Source organism: Loxodonta africana, chromosome 5 (genome assembly GCF_030014295.1).
Source record: "Loxodonta africana isolate mLoxAfr1 chromosome 5, mLoxAfr1.hap2, whole genome shotgun sequence".
Classification (NCBI taxonomy): Eukaryota; Metazoa; Chordata; class Mammalia; order Proboscidea; family Elephantidae; genus Loxodonta; species Loxodonta africana.
This window is the reverse complement of record NC_087346.1, coordinates 116148382-116164993: the sequence shown is the minus strand read 5'-3', so window position 1 is coordinate 116164993 and position 16612 is coordinate 116148382. Positions and strand designations below refer to the sequence as shown.

The following is a 16612-nucleotide window of genomic DNA, read 5'->3' as shown; positions in this document are numbered from 1 at the left end:
AATTAGATGTGACAAAATTTCTGTTGTGTTTGAGAACTGTGGGGGTCAGGGTGATACGGTATATGGCTTCAGCAAGTTGAAATGAAATGGATGTTTTCTTTATTTTAAAAAATTGCTGTTCCTGTGGATGCATTTTATTTCTCAATCTGGTCAGTAGTGAGCTGGTGATTCGTTGTTAAAAACCCTTCCAATTTTATTTGTCAGGGTCCTGTAGCCAGGTAAGCTAAGTAAATAAAATAAATAAATTTGGAAGGAATGGATTTGAGTAATTAAAAACTAAATAATATATGTACATTATATCATATATATTGAAATATATATGAATTGGTTATTTGTTTTTAAATTTTATTAAATCAATTTCTTCCCAATGTTAAAGCCATGGTCTTAACGCCTCTGACAAATATTTCTTTGGCCCTCAAGCCTGTGATATCACCTGACCTTGGAGCTCTGGGATTTGATGTTATAGGAGCAACTCAAACCAAAAACCAAACCTGTGGCCATCCCATTGATTCTGACTCATAGAGACCCTATAGGACAGAGTAGAACTGCCCCACAGGGTTTCCAGCGAGCTGCTGGTAGATTCGAACTGCCGACCTTTCTGTTTTAGCAGCTGAACTCTTAACCACTGAACCACCAGGCTCCATAGTAGTGACCCTTGTAGCATGAAGCGAAGGAAGGCCTCAGCGAAATCCACGTGAACAGAAGAGAGCAACTCCAAATCCAGCAGCTGAGGAGAAAAGCATTTTGAAACCTCAATTTAAAATGTGAATCATAAATAATTTTAGCAAAATGAGAATTTCGGACACTTGCGTTTATTTTTATACGATTTCTTATCGTAGGTCAAATGTTGTTCTTTATAACTTTAGGAGCAAGCAATTTGGTGCAAGAAAGCAACAGGGCCTCCATTGCTTTCCTTCCATCTATGTACTTGACTTCCTCCTTTTTCTTTTTTTGACTTGAATTTCTTTTCCACTTTTTTCTTTTCATCCTTTTTTCCTTTGGTCTCGTCCCTTTGCAACTAACATGAACCCACTTACTTCATTCTCTATCACATATCTTCTTTACCAATTTATTATCTTTACTCCAAAAAAATACTTTCCTGTGTAGGGTTAATTAGCACCCATTCACTAATGATTTCCAAATTTGCAAACCTGCTCAAGCCCTTTTACTGTTCCCCAGTTACCTCCAAATCAACATTTCCCCAAACCAGTGCACTATTTTGGCCCCCCACAGGAAGCAGAACCCTTCCGCTGTTATGTTAATGTTCTGCCAGGGTTCTCTTGTCAACCCTTCTACACCTGTGTTCTTTTCTGTCTTCATGACTTCAAGTCTTCTTCACACTGACTCTAAATCGTCGCTTCTAGCCAAGTTCTCTCTCCTGACCTCCAGACCTGTTGTCCTGCCTATTGCACTTCTCCATCAGCCTACCAGCACCTCAGACTCAGAATATTCAAATAAGACTTAAATGACCACACCCTTCCACCTATTTCCCAGTGTCAGTAAAAGGCATCATTCATGTGCAGTTGCCCTAATTTAGACAACTGAGAATCTGGCAACTTTCTCCAGTCTGTCTGCTTGTCTGCATTTCCTCAGCCGCTGCCCTAGAGGAGGCCATTCTCATTTCTTGCCTGGGCTATTACAGTTGACTCACAGTTTGCCAAACACTATTCACTCCCATCTGTGATGCCTTTTCTCATGATACTTCTTGTGCATGCAATACCCTTCTCCTACTTTTTGTGACAAATCATACTTTTATCGAGATCCAACACAAAACCGACCTTCTTTGTTTATAGTCTGTTAGGATCTCTTATTGGAGTGCGTGGGTGGCGCAAGTGGTTTATATTATTTCTTAGAGCAGATCAAATGTTGTTCTTTATGCATTGCTTGACTACTAACCAAAAGGTTGGTGGTTCAAACCCACCCAGTGGTGCCTCAGATGAAAGGCCTGGTAGTATGCTTCTGAAAGGTCACAGCCGTGAAAACCCCATGGAACACAGTTCTACTCTGAAACACATGGGGTCTCTATGAGTCTGAATCAACTGTACGGCAACTGGAGGAAAAAAAAAAAAGCTTATTACAGACTACAGGTAGCGTTTCCAGGCATAGGAGAAAATGAGTTACTATATTAGCAAGAGAAGAGTCAGCTGTGTTGAAATAGGCTTTGGGGAGTAAGATTTTGAACAACTGTTGAAATTAAAGGTAAGTAAATGGTTTAGTACTCATGTTAAGACACTGTGGCTTTACACAGTTAATTGTCTATGATCAAGCTCACCAATATCTATAATGCATCCGCATGTCACCAGGTTCCTTGTGATGCACTGAGAAATTAATCATCTTGATAGATTGCCTGCCAAAATATTTAACCTAAATCCAACCCTGAGGAAACAACCAGACAAGTTCAAATTGAGGGCCATGCTGCAAAACAACTGGTCTTCACTGTTTAACACGGTCAATGTCATTAAAGACCCCCACATTCCCACAAGGCTGGAAAACTGTTCTAGATTAAAGGTGCTGAAGAAGATATGACAGTGAAATGCAATATATGATCCTTGATTGAGAAAAAACAACTATAATAGACATTATGGAAATAATTGGGGAAATTTGAAATGGAATATTAGGTAATGGTATTCTCTCAGTGTTGAATTTCCTGAGTGTGATAACTGTCCTGTGTATGTTGGAAAATACCCTCGTTCTTCAGAGACACATGCTAGAGTGTTTAGAGGTGTCACAATGTGTGCAACTAATTCTCAAACTGTTCAGTAAAAAGTCTTTTTGTCATAGGCTGTGCATATAATGTATAATTATATATACACATACACAAAGATTGAGAGAGAGAGAGAAAGGAAATGTGGCAAAATGTTAGACGTAGTTGAAGAGTAAGAGCCCTGGTGGCACAACAGTTAAGCACTCGGCCGTTAACCGAAAGATTTACAATTCCAACCTACACAACAGCTCCAGGAAAGAAAGACCTGGCAGTCTGCTCCCATAAAGATTACAGCCTAGAAAACCCTATGGAGGCAGTTCTGCTCTATCACGTGGGATGACGATGAGTTGAAATTGACTCAATGGCACTTAACAACAAGAACAACAACAGACGACAAGTACACAGGTGTCATTGTATTATTCTTGCAGCTTTTTGGTAGTTTGACATCAAATAAATACTAGATTTGAAGATGGCAGAGGTATGGGTCAGTGCGTTTTTCATATGACACCTTCTTCCTCCTAATGCTGCTGACGCTCAGGAAAGGACAGAGAATCCTTCAAGTGATCAACAGAATTCTAGGTGGGTTTGGACTTTTTCACGGGGTTGACAGGCCACTGACCATCTATTGATCAAGAAGTCAGCAGTAGCAGGGACCCTGGAAATCTGGGAGGCATGGCCAGAGGGGTTTCCATGCCTGTATGTCTTACTGGCCTGGTGTTGAGAAGCCAATCCATTAAGATGGCCCAGTTGCTTGACTTGAAGATAAATAGAAAAGTGTGTTTTCACATAGCAATCCCAAATTATAAACACATGGAGATTTACTAAAGAATGAATAGGTGTATTTTAGCCCCTGAGCTGAGCTGTGGTTACAAGGAATTCAGGGGTGAAGGTGTTAAAACAAAGTAGTTGAAAATCATTTCCTGGCAAGAAGACGAAGACTCTGGATCAGGTCTGTGTTTCTTCTGTAACAATTGCTGACATACGAAGCAGCGTGGTGACTGCCTGCAGATGCTTGCATTCTTCTTTAGGTGTTAGTGATACTGTTAGCTGTTTGCCAGAGAGAAAGATCTCAAATTTAGGTCTCGACATACCAAAGTTTTAAAAACACAGTCCTTTAGTCTGCTGGTTTGTCAGTATTGCACAATCAAGCCACATTGTGAAAACTCAATTTAATGGTAGTTAGAGATCAGGCTAGATTTTGTTTCATTACACGAATGTTAGACTTTGTTGCAAAAGACATGAGTATATGAGATCCTAGCTTGCAGTTGGAGTTTGGGGATTAAAGCTTTTTCTTGCCCAGATTTGGGTTGGGTAGCTATTGTGTATATGCATGTGAAGTATAATTTGACATAGACCATATTTGTAGATCCTGTATGCAGTGGATTGAATTGTGTCCCCCCAAAAGTATGTATTGAAGTCCTGGCCCCTGTACCTGTGGATGTAGTCTTGTTTGGAAATAGAGGCTTTCTTCTGTTGTGTTATTGAGGCCATACCAGAGTAGCGTGGGTCCTAAACCTAATCACTTCTGGGTTATAAATAGAGCAGAATAGACACAGAGACACACACACAGAGAAGACAGACACCAAGGAATGTCAAGGAACACTATGAATTGCTGATAGCCACCAGAAACTAGGAGAGGCTCATAGAAGGAATTGACACACCCAAGACCCTGATTTGGATTTGTAGCCTCCAGAACTGTGAGAAAATAAATTTCTGTTCTTTAAAGTCACCCACTTGTGGTATTTCTGTTATGGCAGCACTGGGTGACTGAGACACTGCCTTTGAGTGTTGGACCCTCCAGAGCTATCACGAAACATTTGTCTGATCTTATGTCTGAATCCACGAGAGTGAAAGTGGTATGAAGAGAAGAGAATTTTATAGATGGAAAAGTATCTTAGATTTACAGTGTTTGTTTTACATGTGAGGACCTGTGGGTCCATAAAGGGGATGACACAAATAGTAAAACCTGAGATGAACCCCAAGTCTAGGCCACCCTTCTCCTTGGTACTAGTATCTATCACAAGTGTTCCCAGTTGAGGATGGAACACGTACACGTGAATGACAGAATATTTTACCTCTTGGGAAAAAGGGGGAGGCAAAGACTCACTTTTTAAGTTCCTCTCTCTTTTCTTCCTTTTGGTCAATGTCTTCATAGTATCTTTCGGAACTTTGTGAAAGGCCTCACTTCACAGAACTTCACTTGGCTCGAAGAATGGTGGAAATTTGACTCTACCTGAAGTTCAATAGGATACAGCAGGAGTGTAACTGGTAGAATTATTCTATCATTTAGTAAACCCTAACCCATTCAAAAACGTATTCTTTGGAAAAGGGATGCATTTTCCTTTAATCAAAAGATAAGATTTCAAATATGCTTAGAGCTAAGCTTCCTGAAATGGATAAAGATGTAAGTTTCCATAAACTCTGTGGATTTTAGGAAGCTTTCAGAAGGAATCTGCTTTGTTTTCTGAAACCGACACCAGAACAGTTGACATTTCATTGTTTGAGGGAGGTCAGAGTAGCGGAAATGATGAAAAGGCTGTGGAGATTTCCACATTATGAGAAGATTAAGAATATTAATGTTTTATACAAAAGGATAGGCATAGGAAGCTGTTGAAACTGAGTAGCAGGAGTGAAAAGCCTGTATGCAAACTTCTTATTTCTAGGAAGATGACAACACAATAAATTTGGGTCCCAGGTGTTTTGAATATCTGCCTGCCAGGAAGAGGTTTTCTGCAAATTCTCACTAGCGATTAGCTGATGTGTACCTCAGCTCATCCTTATCAATGGCTTACATTTTGGGTTTATATTCTACAACTTTCTTGAGAGTGTCTAGAGCATTTGCCTTCCTTTCAACAGTTTATCTTATAGGTTACCTCAAAAAAAAAAAAAAAAGCCCATCAAGGGTCTGTTCTGTGCCTCTGTCTCTGTTTAAATTACGGTTGTTATTTTAGGCCAGGAGGGAGGCAAAGCAGACAGAAGAAGGGCAAAGGCGTAAGCTACCATAAAGATCAAAAAGCAGACAAATAAACCAAAAAACCCAACCCGTTGTCATTGAGTCAGTTCCAACTCACAGTGACCCTATTTGTTACAGAGTAGAACTGCTTCGTAGGGTTTTCTTGGCTGTAATCTTTACGGAAGAACTACGGCCAGAATGCTCCTTAGAAGTGGGAATGGCAGAGGCTTTGTCTAGCTTACTTTGGATGTGTTATCAGGAAGGACCAATCCCTGGAGAAGGAGACCATACTTTGTAAAGTAGAGGGCCAGCCAAAAAGAGGAAGACCCTCAACGAGATTTGTTGACACAGTGGCTACAACAATGGGCTAAAACGTAGCAATGATTGTGAGGATGATGCAGGCCAGGGCAGTGTTTTGTTCTGTTGTACATAAAGGCAGTATGAGTGGGAACTGATTCCATGGCAATCTTTATAGAAGCAAATTGCCAGGCCTTTCTTTTGAGGCATGGTTGGGGGTGGGGTTGAACCACCAGCCTTTAGGTTAGTAGTCGAGAACAGACTGTGCCACCCAGGGACCTAGACCATAGTGACAACAACCACGTATTAATTGCCTACCATGTATGTGGCACATGCTAGATTATCCTTACTCTTGCTGTATCCTTACTGCTATACATTTTAGGAATCTAAGGCACAGAGAAGTAAGTTGTCAGCTTTGCGATTAATAAGAGGGAGAATTGGAGTTTAAACACGGGTTTGCCCACCTCCAGAGCCTGTGCCTTTTCTACTGTGTTACCCTATCTCCACTATGCCTTATAATGTAACAGTTGAACATTAACACTTTCGATCATCTGTTTGGAGGCATCAACCTCTAAGGATAGATTGTATGTTTTTAGAAAGTCATTTTTCACCCCTCTCATTTTAAGATGTATTAATTTAAGCAAATTGAGGGAGTGACCTATTTAAAAAAAAAAAAGGACCGCTAAATGTAACATTTCTACTGTGTTGTCGGTAGTTGCCATCAAGTCTGTTTTGACTCATGTCAACCTTACGTATAATGGAAAGAAATGTTGCTGATCCTGCATCACCTTCAGGATCGTTGGTATGCTTGTCCATTGGATGTTTGCTGCTGTTACTTCTCATTTGTTACTTCTTATTTTGAGTTGTGCCACATTAGCAAATGAAGTTCCAGAAAGCTTTACTCCATCAGGGTCATTACAATTGGCTCTACTTAGAGGAAGCAACTCTCTTCCGCAGTCATACTTTGAGTGTCTTCCAACCTGGAAGGCCTGTCTTCCAACATGCTGTCAGACAATGCTCTGTTGTGATCCATAACATTTGCACTGGCTAATTTTCAGAAGTAGATTGCCAGGACTTTCTTCCTAGTCTGTCTTAGTCTGGAAGCTCCATTGAAACCTGTACACTATGTATGACCATGGTGGTATTTGAAACACTATATATGACCCTGGTGGCATAGCTTCCAGCATTATAGCAACATGCAAGCCATCACAATAGGACAAACTGATAAACAGGTGGTGGATTTCTACTATAACCTCTATAAAATCAAGCTGCCATGTGGCCACACCTCAAGTGTCACAGTCAGTGCAACACCAGCCCAACAACCAATAATAATAGAAAAGCATTAGAAATCTTTACTGAAGTCTTTCAAAAACTGTCAGAGATTTCATTCATAACACTCAGCAAAAATTTCCTAAAACTCACTCTATTCTCTGTCTCTCTCTGTACACACACACACACACTCTCTCTTTCTCTCTGCCACTCCGTCTCATGAACACATACATATATCTGACTCTTGCCAGTTTCCCCCTGCCCCGCAATTCCACACACCCCAACTACCTAAAATCTTCCAGACTCAGACTATCCCAGATCTTGTCTTTCTTGCCTCTTACTCCTTCTGTTGTACAGAGGGTCACTATGAGTTGGAACTGATTCCACAGCAATCTTTATGGAAGCTATTCCTAACCCTCAGCCTTTTCTAGTGCAGATCAATCCAGCTAAACTCAGCTCCTTTCAGTTCCGCCTTCACCCCTGGATTCTGATTCTGGACAACAAAGACAGGAGCCGGCAGACATGGAATTCTCCTTCATGGGCAGGGGACGAGGGGGGACTTTGAATGCTCCCACCCTAGTGTATTTTTCCTGCCACACTGTGTTCTTTGTGGTAGTTGCATGGTACAATCAGGGCTCTCTGGAGGCGGCCCCGCTCTTCTTTGAGGGACGAGTAAAAACTGGTAGCTGAGTGATGTTTTATGTGCAGGAGGCACGTTTCACTGGGGGAAGTGAATAGAGCTTGCAAAGTACAGCAGCCAAATTGAATTTAGTGACAATTTTCCTTTATCTCCATCTCTGGCACAGAAAGAGAATCCTCAGTTGTGTTCCCACACTGCACACAGAAGGAATGCTCAGTTTGAGGCTATTGGATTTGGAGCCAAAGCCAAGCCAAAATAGGAATGGTGGTTAGCATTTTAGTAGATTTAGACATAAAAGAGCACAGACTGTAGGGAAAACCAAACGAAAACAAAACAAAATACAGGGGTCTTTGGTACACTCAACCCTACGTTTAGTTGAATGGTGGAATATGAGCCTAGAGGGCTCTCAGTTTATTTAATGGCTCCCAAGTCAATATGATCTCTGCGCTGCCATTTTAACAGCCTCCGCAGTTAGCTTCTGCAAGTACGGATCATCTCATGTCCCTCACCTTCTCAGATAACTTTATATGACTCCCCATTGCATGTGGGATAAAATCCAAATACTTCCAAAAGACATTTAAAGTCCTTCCTTAGCTAAGTTAACGTTCTAGGTTTATCTCTCACTACATGTATCATTCTTGGGAATCAAGACTAGACCTAATTTATGACCTAAACCAAAAGATTTGGCCACATAGTGAATACAAAAATATAAGTTTGTCAGTTGGAGAGAGTCATTCTCCACAGTGAGTTGGACAGAGTAAAGGGGATTTCTAATGCCCACTGGCTTTTGGTTGTTCATAACCAGGGTGACTGGATTAGCCCGATAAGTTAGTTCCCTTGTACATCTTTTCTGAGTACTTGAGGAGACTCAGTAAGAGCTATTTGTCCCTCTCACCCACTCTGTGATTATTATCTCTCCTCTGATTTTCTTATTTGGTGAGTTTATTTGTTATCTATTGCTGCATAACAAATTACCCCAAAATTTAGGGGCTTAAAAAAATAATATTTATTATCTGGTAGAGTAGTTTTTTTTTTTTTTTGTGAGTTAGGAATCTGGCCCTGCTTAGCTGTGTCCTCTGGCTCAGGGTCTCACATAAGGCTGCAATCAAGGTATCGGCTGATGTCATTTCAAGACATGGCTGGGGAAGCATCATCTTTTAAGCTCGCTCATGTGGATATTGGCAGGATTCCGTTTCTCTCAGGCTGTTGGCCAGAACCACCTAGTTCCTTGCATTAGGGCCTTTCTATAGAGCAACTTGCTTCATTAGAGCAGGGAAGCAAGAAGAACCCGAGAGAGAGAGTACAAACAAGATGGAAGTCACAGTCCTTTATAACCTTATTCAGAAGTGACATTTCATCACTTCTGTCATATTCTGTTCATTAAAAGCAAGTTACTAGGTTTAGCCCACATTCAAGGGAAGAGGATTACACAAGGGCCTGAATACCAGAAGGCAGGGATCACTGGGAGCTATTCAGAAGTTGCCTACCACAGTGAGTGAAATGGCTGTATTACTCTATTGAGAAATCAGGGCATAGATTCTACATTCTCCAGTAAATGTGTCCATTTTGGTTATAGGACTTTAAAAATAACATAATTTTCTTTGGACTGCCTCTGGCATGACATCCAAGGTCTGTTTCCCAGTCTTTTTTTGTACATGTATACCAAAAAGAAATGGCATGTTCTCTCTTGCCTTGCAAGTGAAAATCCACCCGTGATTCAAGACATGATTCCTTGCTTGCAGGGACTTACCTTGTAGGAAGACATATATACAAGTAAGAAAACAACAACCACTGTTGTTGAGTCAATTCTGACTCATAGCAACCATATAGGACAGAGTAGAACTGCCCGATAGGGTTTCCAAGGAGTGGCTGGTGAATTTGAACTGCTGACATTTTTGGTTAGCAGTCGAACTCTTAACCACTGTGCTACCAGGGCTCCCATATACAAAAGAAAAACAGAAACAGAAAACCAAACCCATTACTGTCGAGTCAATTCTGACTCATAGCGACCCTATAGGACAGAGTAGAACTGCCCCATACAGTTTCCAAGGAGCACCTGGTAGATTCAAACTGCCGACCTTTTGGTTAGCAGCTGTAGCTCTTAACCACTATACCACCAGGGTTCCCACCCGTATACAAGTAAAGTCTGTCATGGATTGAATTGTGTCCCCCCAAAATATCTGTCAACTTGGCTAGGTAATGACTCCCAGTATTGTATGATTGTCTACCATTTTGTCATCTGATGTTATTTCCCTACGGGTTGTAAATCCTATCACCATGATGTAATGAGATGGATTAATGACAGTTATATTGATGAGATCTTCAAGATTAGATAGTGTCTGTCGTGGGTTGAATTATGTCCCCCTAAAAATGTGTCTATCAATTTGGCTGGGCCATGACTTCCAGCATTGTATGGCTGTCCTCCATTTTGTGATTGTGATTTTATGTTAAAGAGGATTAGGGTGGGATTGTAACATCCTTACTAATGTCACATCCCCGATGCACCTCTTATCTTAAAAGAGATAAAAGGAAAGGGAAGTAAGCAGAGAGTTGGGGACCTCATACCACCAAGAAAGCAGTGCCAGGAGCAGAGTACGTTCTTTGGACCCTGCGTTCCTGTGCAGAGAAGCTCCTAGTCCAAGGGAAGATTGATGACAAGGACCTTGGTCCAGGGCCAACAGAGAAAGACATCCCCAGAGCTAATGCCCTGAACTTGGACTTCTAGCCTAGTAGACTGTGAGAGAATAAATTTCTCTTTGTTAGAGCTATCCACTTGTGGTATTTCTGGTATAGCAGTATTAGACGACTAAGAAATATGAGATTCCTAGGGCTATCATAACAAATTACCACAAACTGGGTGGCTTAAACAACAGAAATTTGTTTTCTCACAGTTCTGGAGTTCAGAAGTCTGAAATTAAGGTGTCGGCAGAGCCATCTCCCTCTGAAGGAGCTAGGGGAGAATCCTGCCTTGCCTCTTCTAGTGGCTGGTTGCTCCCAGTTACCTTTGGCATTTCTTGGCTTGTAGATCACTCCAGTCTCTATCCTCATCTTCGCATCACCTTCTCATCTTTTGTCTCTCTTTCTCTGTACTCTCATCTTTTTGTAAGAACACCATCATAGGACTTAGGGCCTACCTTTATCCAGTATGATCTCATTTTGATCCTTAACTAGTTAATTACACCTGCAAAGACCCTATTTCCAAATAATGTCACAATCTGATGTTTTGGGTGGACATGAACTTTTGGAGGACACTGTCCAGCCAACTAGAGTCTAATAGAAGGCAAATCGTGAAATGTTATTAATGTATAATACACAATGAAGAATAAGGAAGAAATTTGCATTTGAGATTAAGGACTTTGGAAGAGATAGGATTTGAACAGGGCATCAACAAATAGTGAAGACCATCAGTGCTGGGGGAGGACATTCTAGCCTCAAGGAATGGAATGAAAAAGACTCTAGCCAGAAGAATATGGTTCTAGTCTAGAAATGGCTATTATTTGCATATGGCTTCGGTTGGAGCCCAGGGTCCCTGAGAGAAATCAGTGCTATGGAAATGGACTAGGGATAGCAAGTTAGAACCAGAAATGTTTGGACTCATTTTATGTGCAATAAGATCCACTTAAAGCAAGGGGCACTTGTGTTCCAGATAACTCTGGTGGCCATGTAGAAAGATTATGGGAAAAGACCAGCAACAGAAGTCAGTTAGGAGGGATGGAGTTCAAGTGAGAGATGATGAGCACGTTAACCTTGGTAGAAGCAGCGGGAGTGGAGATGAGGAGAAAGGATTTGTTTTTCACTGAACGCAATATACCATCAATAATAAGATGTACTACTTATTTTTAAGTAACGAAAAAAAGTTGCCAATTAAGTTTTTCACATGCTAAGATACCAGCAATGGAAAGGTGTAACTTCTTCTCAGAGGTGGAGAAAAAATGTGCCTCTTAGAATCAACGAAATATGATAAATGATCTTTGAAAGATGACATCTACATTTTGGACTTGAGCAACTAGGAGGCTAATGATGTCATTAATAGGAATCATGGGAGCAGGGGAATGAGAAATGGAATCCAAAAGAAGAGGTGAATTCTCTTTTGGACGTATTGAGTTGGCTATCTCTAAGAAATATTATATTCATGTGCAGATGTCTGGCAGGCAATTAATAATGTTGGTTTGGAACTCAGGAAAAAAGTTACAAAAAATTGGACTAGGTTAAAAAAAATTTTTTTTTTTTTTAGTGAATGGATTATTTTGAAGTTAAATCCTTATGGTTAAGTATATATGAAGACAAACTATTTCTTTTCTGTAATCACAAGCTTTGAAGCTCCCTTGTCCCCTATTCTAATCTTATCTTTGGAGTATTTGGTCTACGGTTTGGGGACTTGGGGGAGAAGAGAGGGATAATAAAAGGAGTTTGAGACCACAGGAGAAGTCATTAGCAATTACACTTAGATATGAAAATCATGACAGATAATGATTTTAAAAAATCTCATATAATTGACAATTCATTGAGATTTAATATCCAACCAATCTCGTACCCTCTATTGTCTCTTTTACCTTTTGATACTTCACTCTGAGCGCTAGGTAAGTAAACCAGCCAAGCACTTAAATTCCTATTCACATGTGTTAGAAATACCTAGACTTGTTAGCTGAAGTTTAGTATCCTCTTCATGCACCATAAATTATTTTCCTAAGCTTGTTTCCGTAATTATTTTGTGTCTGTACAGAGGTAGAAGGTTATATATAGCAGTGCATAAAACATTTTTTTTCTAGATTTTTTTTCCTTTCTGTCCCTGGTGGGGCGGCAGGGGGAAAGCCATTCTTTGAAGAAAGAAACCACTTGTTCTCTCTTATCTTTTTTGAATAGCATTTAGCAAGAGTTTGTGGTATTACATCAGTGCCTCACTTTTTTCCCTTAGGAACAGACCTTCAATTAGGAACTGTGAGGAAAAAAATATATAATAGCAGGATATACATATTTCGGCCTACGTCTTACTTCATTTTTTCATGGTCATAGCTTACCCGAAGAAGTTTCTTTGGAACGGATTTTTAGCATGTACTCCAAATCCAGGTTTGTAGAGATTCTTTTATTTGACAGCAGGAAAACATTTCACCAGATATTATCTGAAAGTGTCACATGAAAGAGTGAGACCATGCTAAATTGGAACAGTAGTTTTCTTAAAAAGTGCCTTCATGTGAAATTGTTTTTGTAGGAAGTTTGTCTTGGCAAATATTTCCAAAGACTTGCTAGAAATCTCTCTTGTAATTAGTTGGCTTCCTGCTAGAATCTTAGGTCCACCCTTATCTCAAAATGGCTGCAAAAATTAGTTTCCCTCCTTGTCATTCTCTCCACAGTATAAAATGCTATATTCCTGAGTAAGTAGTTTGATATTTAATGTATCTAAAATTTAAAATCATTCAGTCTGAAGTATCATTTTAAGACAAACGTTTTTTTCTATAATTAAAAAAAAAAAATTGATGTGATGAGAATGATACTTTACCTTTATGGTCTTCCTCCCCAAAAACCATATCTAACCGTGAGAAAAACATCAGATAAACCCAAATTGAAGGACATTCTACAAAATACCTGACCAGTACTCCTCAAAACTGGCAAAGTCATCAAAAACAAGGAAATTCCAAGATACAGTTAAGTCCTGAGGAAGCTGAGGAACCCTGATGACAAAATGTAACATACCTGGATGGATCTTGGAACCGAAAAGTACATTAGGGAAAAATTAATGAAATATGAATAAAGCATGGAGTTTAGTTAATAGTAGTGTACCAATGTTTGGGAGGCCCTGGGTAGTACAAATGGTAAATGTGCTCTGCTGCTAACTGAAAGGTTGGTAGTTTGAGTCCACTCGGAGCCCCTTGGAAGAAAGGCCTGGTGATCTACCTCCAAAAAATCAGTCCTTGAAAACCCTATGGTAACACACAGGTCACCAACTGGTACCATTGTTTGTTCATTTGTTGTGATAAATATACCATGGTAATGTAAAATGTGAATTTGAGTTACATGTGAGCTTTCTATATATTATAATTTTCAGTAAATCTGAAACTATTCTAAAATAAAGTTTGTTTAGAAAATGGGATGATTGAAGATAAAGAAAAAAATATACCATAATGCAAGGAAACTATAAAATATGCAAGAAAATACAGAAGTTATTATTAATTATTGAATGTCAACCTACCATTTTGATGTATTGGTATCAATAAATGGCAGGATACCAGTGAGTCAGTTGGCATATTAATCTAATAAACTTTTGTAAATGATGAATTGGCTGTAAACACTGTGCTTTATAGCATTTAAAAATTCCAAATGGTATATCCACACACGATGTTTCTGCTAATATATTTCACATTCCCATTTTTAGAATCTGCACAAAGAAATATTTCATGTCCTTTAGGGAGGTTTAATAAAAAACAACAGGTGGGAAATGGATTTTGCAGTAGCACGAACAGCCATAACCATAAATACTGGTATCTCGGAATTATACCAGCAGAGGACTGTAAACACATCAGTCACCCACTACTGCAAAATTCCATTCTCAAATGTCATCTCAATTCAGACACAAAGATTAAATGCCTCCATTTAAATTCAAAGCACTGAACGGATATGATGGTCCTTTATTTTCATGGTGATTCATGTAGTGAGTTCACCAGCTTCCTAATTTATAAAATGGAGTTGAAAGATCTTATCTCAGTATTGTGGGATTGATAGAATTAAACGATGAATATAAAATGCCCAACCACCAGTTTCTGTGGAATTGACTCCCACTCATGGTGGTTCCATGTGTGTCAGAGTGCTCCATAGGGTTTTCAATGCGTGATTTTTCAAAGTAGATCCCCTGATGTACCTCTGCGTGGACTCAACCCTCCAGCCTTTTGGCTAGCACCTGGGTACATTAACCATTTAAACCACCCAGGGATTCTTGTAAAATGCCCAGTATGGTTCATATGGTATGGTATGGTACATAATATGTGTTCAATAAATTGTAGCTGTGCTTAGTATTTACTAGGCTCACAGTTATTATGATGACCTTAGAATTTTAGACCTAGCAGCTATTGAAAGATGTACTTTTTAAACACCATTATTTTACAAATGAGAAAGCTGAGACTCAGAAGGTTGTGACTTACCTGGGGTTGTGCAGCTACTTTGTTCCAGAGTTGGATCGAAACCTGTGTCCCACAGGCCCCACTTGGGTACCTATCCCAGACCCAGCTTTACTGACAGTAGTGAAAGCCTACTGATGATGGTCCCTGGGTAGTGCAAATTGTTAAACACTCAACTACTATAACTGAAAGATTGGTAGTTCGAACCCACCCAGAGGTGCCTGGGAAGAAAGCCCTGGCAATCTACTTCCAAAAGGTCACAGCTGTGAAAACCCTGTGGACTGCAGTTCTAGTCTGCATACGTTGGGTCACCATGAGTCGGAATCGACTCAAGGGCCACCGGTTTTGGTTTACTGAGAGCCTACTACATGTGAGGAGCTGTAGTGGAATCACATTCAGCCATTTCTGCCTCTTGGGATTTGATTCCCCTTCCTCAAAGGGAGCAGAATTCTCCGCCTCCCTCCCCAATAGGTGTGGCAACCAAGCTCTTCTCTACTTAGTTCCCTTTCACTGCATCAGCAAAGTCAGGCTGCTGCAGCCTGCCCGTGGCCAGAGCAGGGTGTTTGCTGTGAGGAGGACAGTTTGGGGAGAGGAAATGTAAGGGTGTTTCAGCTGCTGCTTTTGGGGCTCGCTATTGGAGCCCACAGGGAAAAATGCCCCACCCGTCTCCAGTGTGGATATGTTGGAGTTTAACGTGGAATATGAGGACACGTGGGGGTAAGTCCACTCCATTATGAAAAAATAGATGCTTACGGGTGTCCATGAGGGAAGGAAGGAAGCTATGTAGATTTGAACACTAGGTAAGAAAAAACTGTTACTTTTTTTATTATTATTTTTATTGTGCTTTAAGTGAATGTTTACAAATAAAAAAATATGGAATGCTTCATGAATTTGCATGTCATCCTTGGACAGGGGCCATGCTAATCTTCTCTGTATCGTTCCAACGTTAGTATACGTGCTGCCGAAGCAAACACACAGAAAATGTTACTTTATGCACTTACGGTATGGCTAAAATCATATCTAAGTTACTTTCCTGTGAAGTTGATCTACCTTGCCTCCTGGTATCTTTACCACCTGTTGCTTTTAATGAAGCCTTTTTTATTTTTTCCTCTCTCTCTCTGAGGAAAGAATTTTCTTTTCCTTTGGGGTATGTGATGGAGGACACATAGATCTATTAGTTCAGTTAAAATAAAGAGGATTTTCATGAATTTTGTGAAGTGGAAGCAACTCTGCTGTATTTTAAAGATTTATTCTGACAGCTCACTGCTACTCAACGGCACATGGCGTGAAGGGGAAAATGTGACTGCATATGTATGAGGTGCTATGTCACTTGAGTCCCTTCTCGCATTCTGTCCTTGTCTCCACAGTCTCCTTCGCTTGCTAAAAATATCCATTTCTCAAAATGAGGAGGGAAGAAGTGAGGAGAAAATTGGAGAGAGGAGACAGAGAACCTGGACTCTGGAGCTGAATATCCCAGCCTAGTCAACTTAGCTCTTGTCCTTCAATGTTGGTATTTACTGCAGGCTAGGGATGGAAGGGATAGAAGGGAGGCTATTTCTGGGCAATTCACTAATGAAATCCTGTCAGACCTGTCTGAACACTGAACGCTTCATGGCACTGGTTATCTGGGAGAAAGAAAT

General features: G+C 40.2%; 1 protein-coding gene and 1 non-coding gene across 6 annotated transcripts in view; one reads left to right on the top strand and one right to left on the bottom strand.

The window, feature by feature from the left end:
• LIMCH1 (LIM and calponin homology domains 1) overlaps nucleotides 1-16612 on the top strand; it is a 438226-nt gene that overhangs the window by 212504 nt on the left and 209110 nt on the right. The gene's annotated exons all lie outside the window — the stretch shown is intronic.
• LOC111751069 (U6 spliceosomal RNA) lies at nucleotides 15840-15946 on the bottom strand. Its single transcript, XR_002786140.1, has one exon. It is a non-coding gene; the product is annotated as a U6 spliceosomal RNA (small nuclear RNA).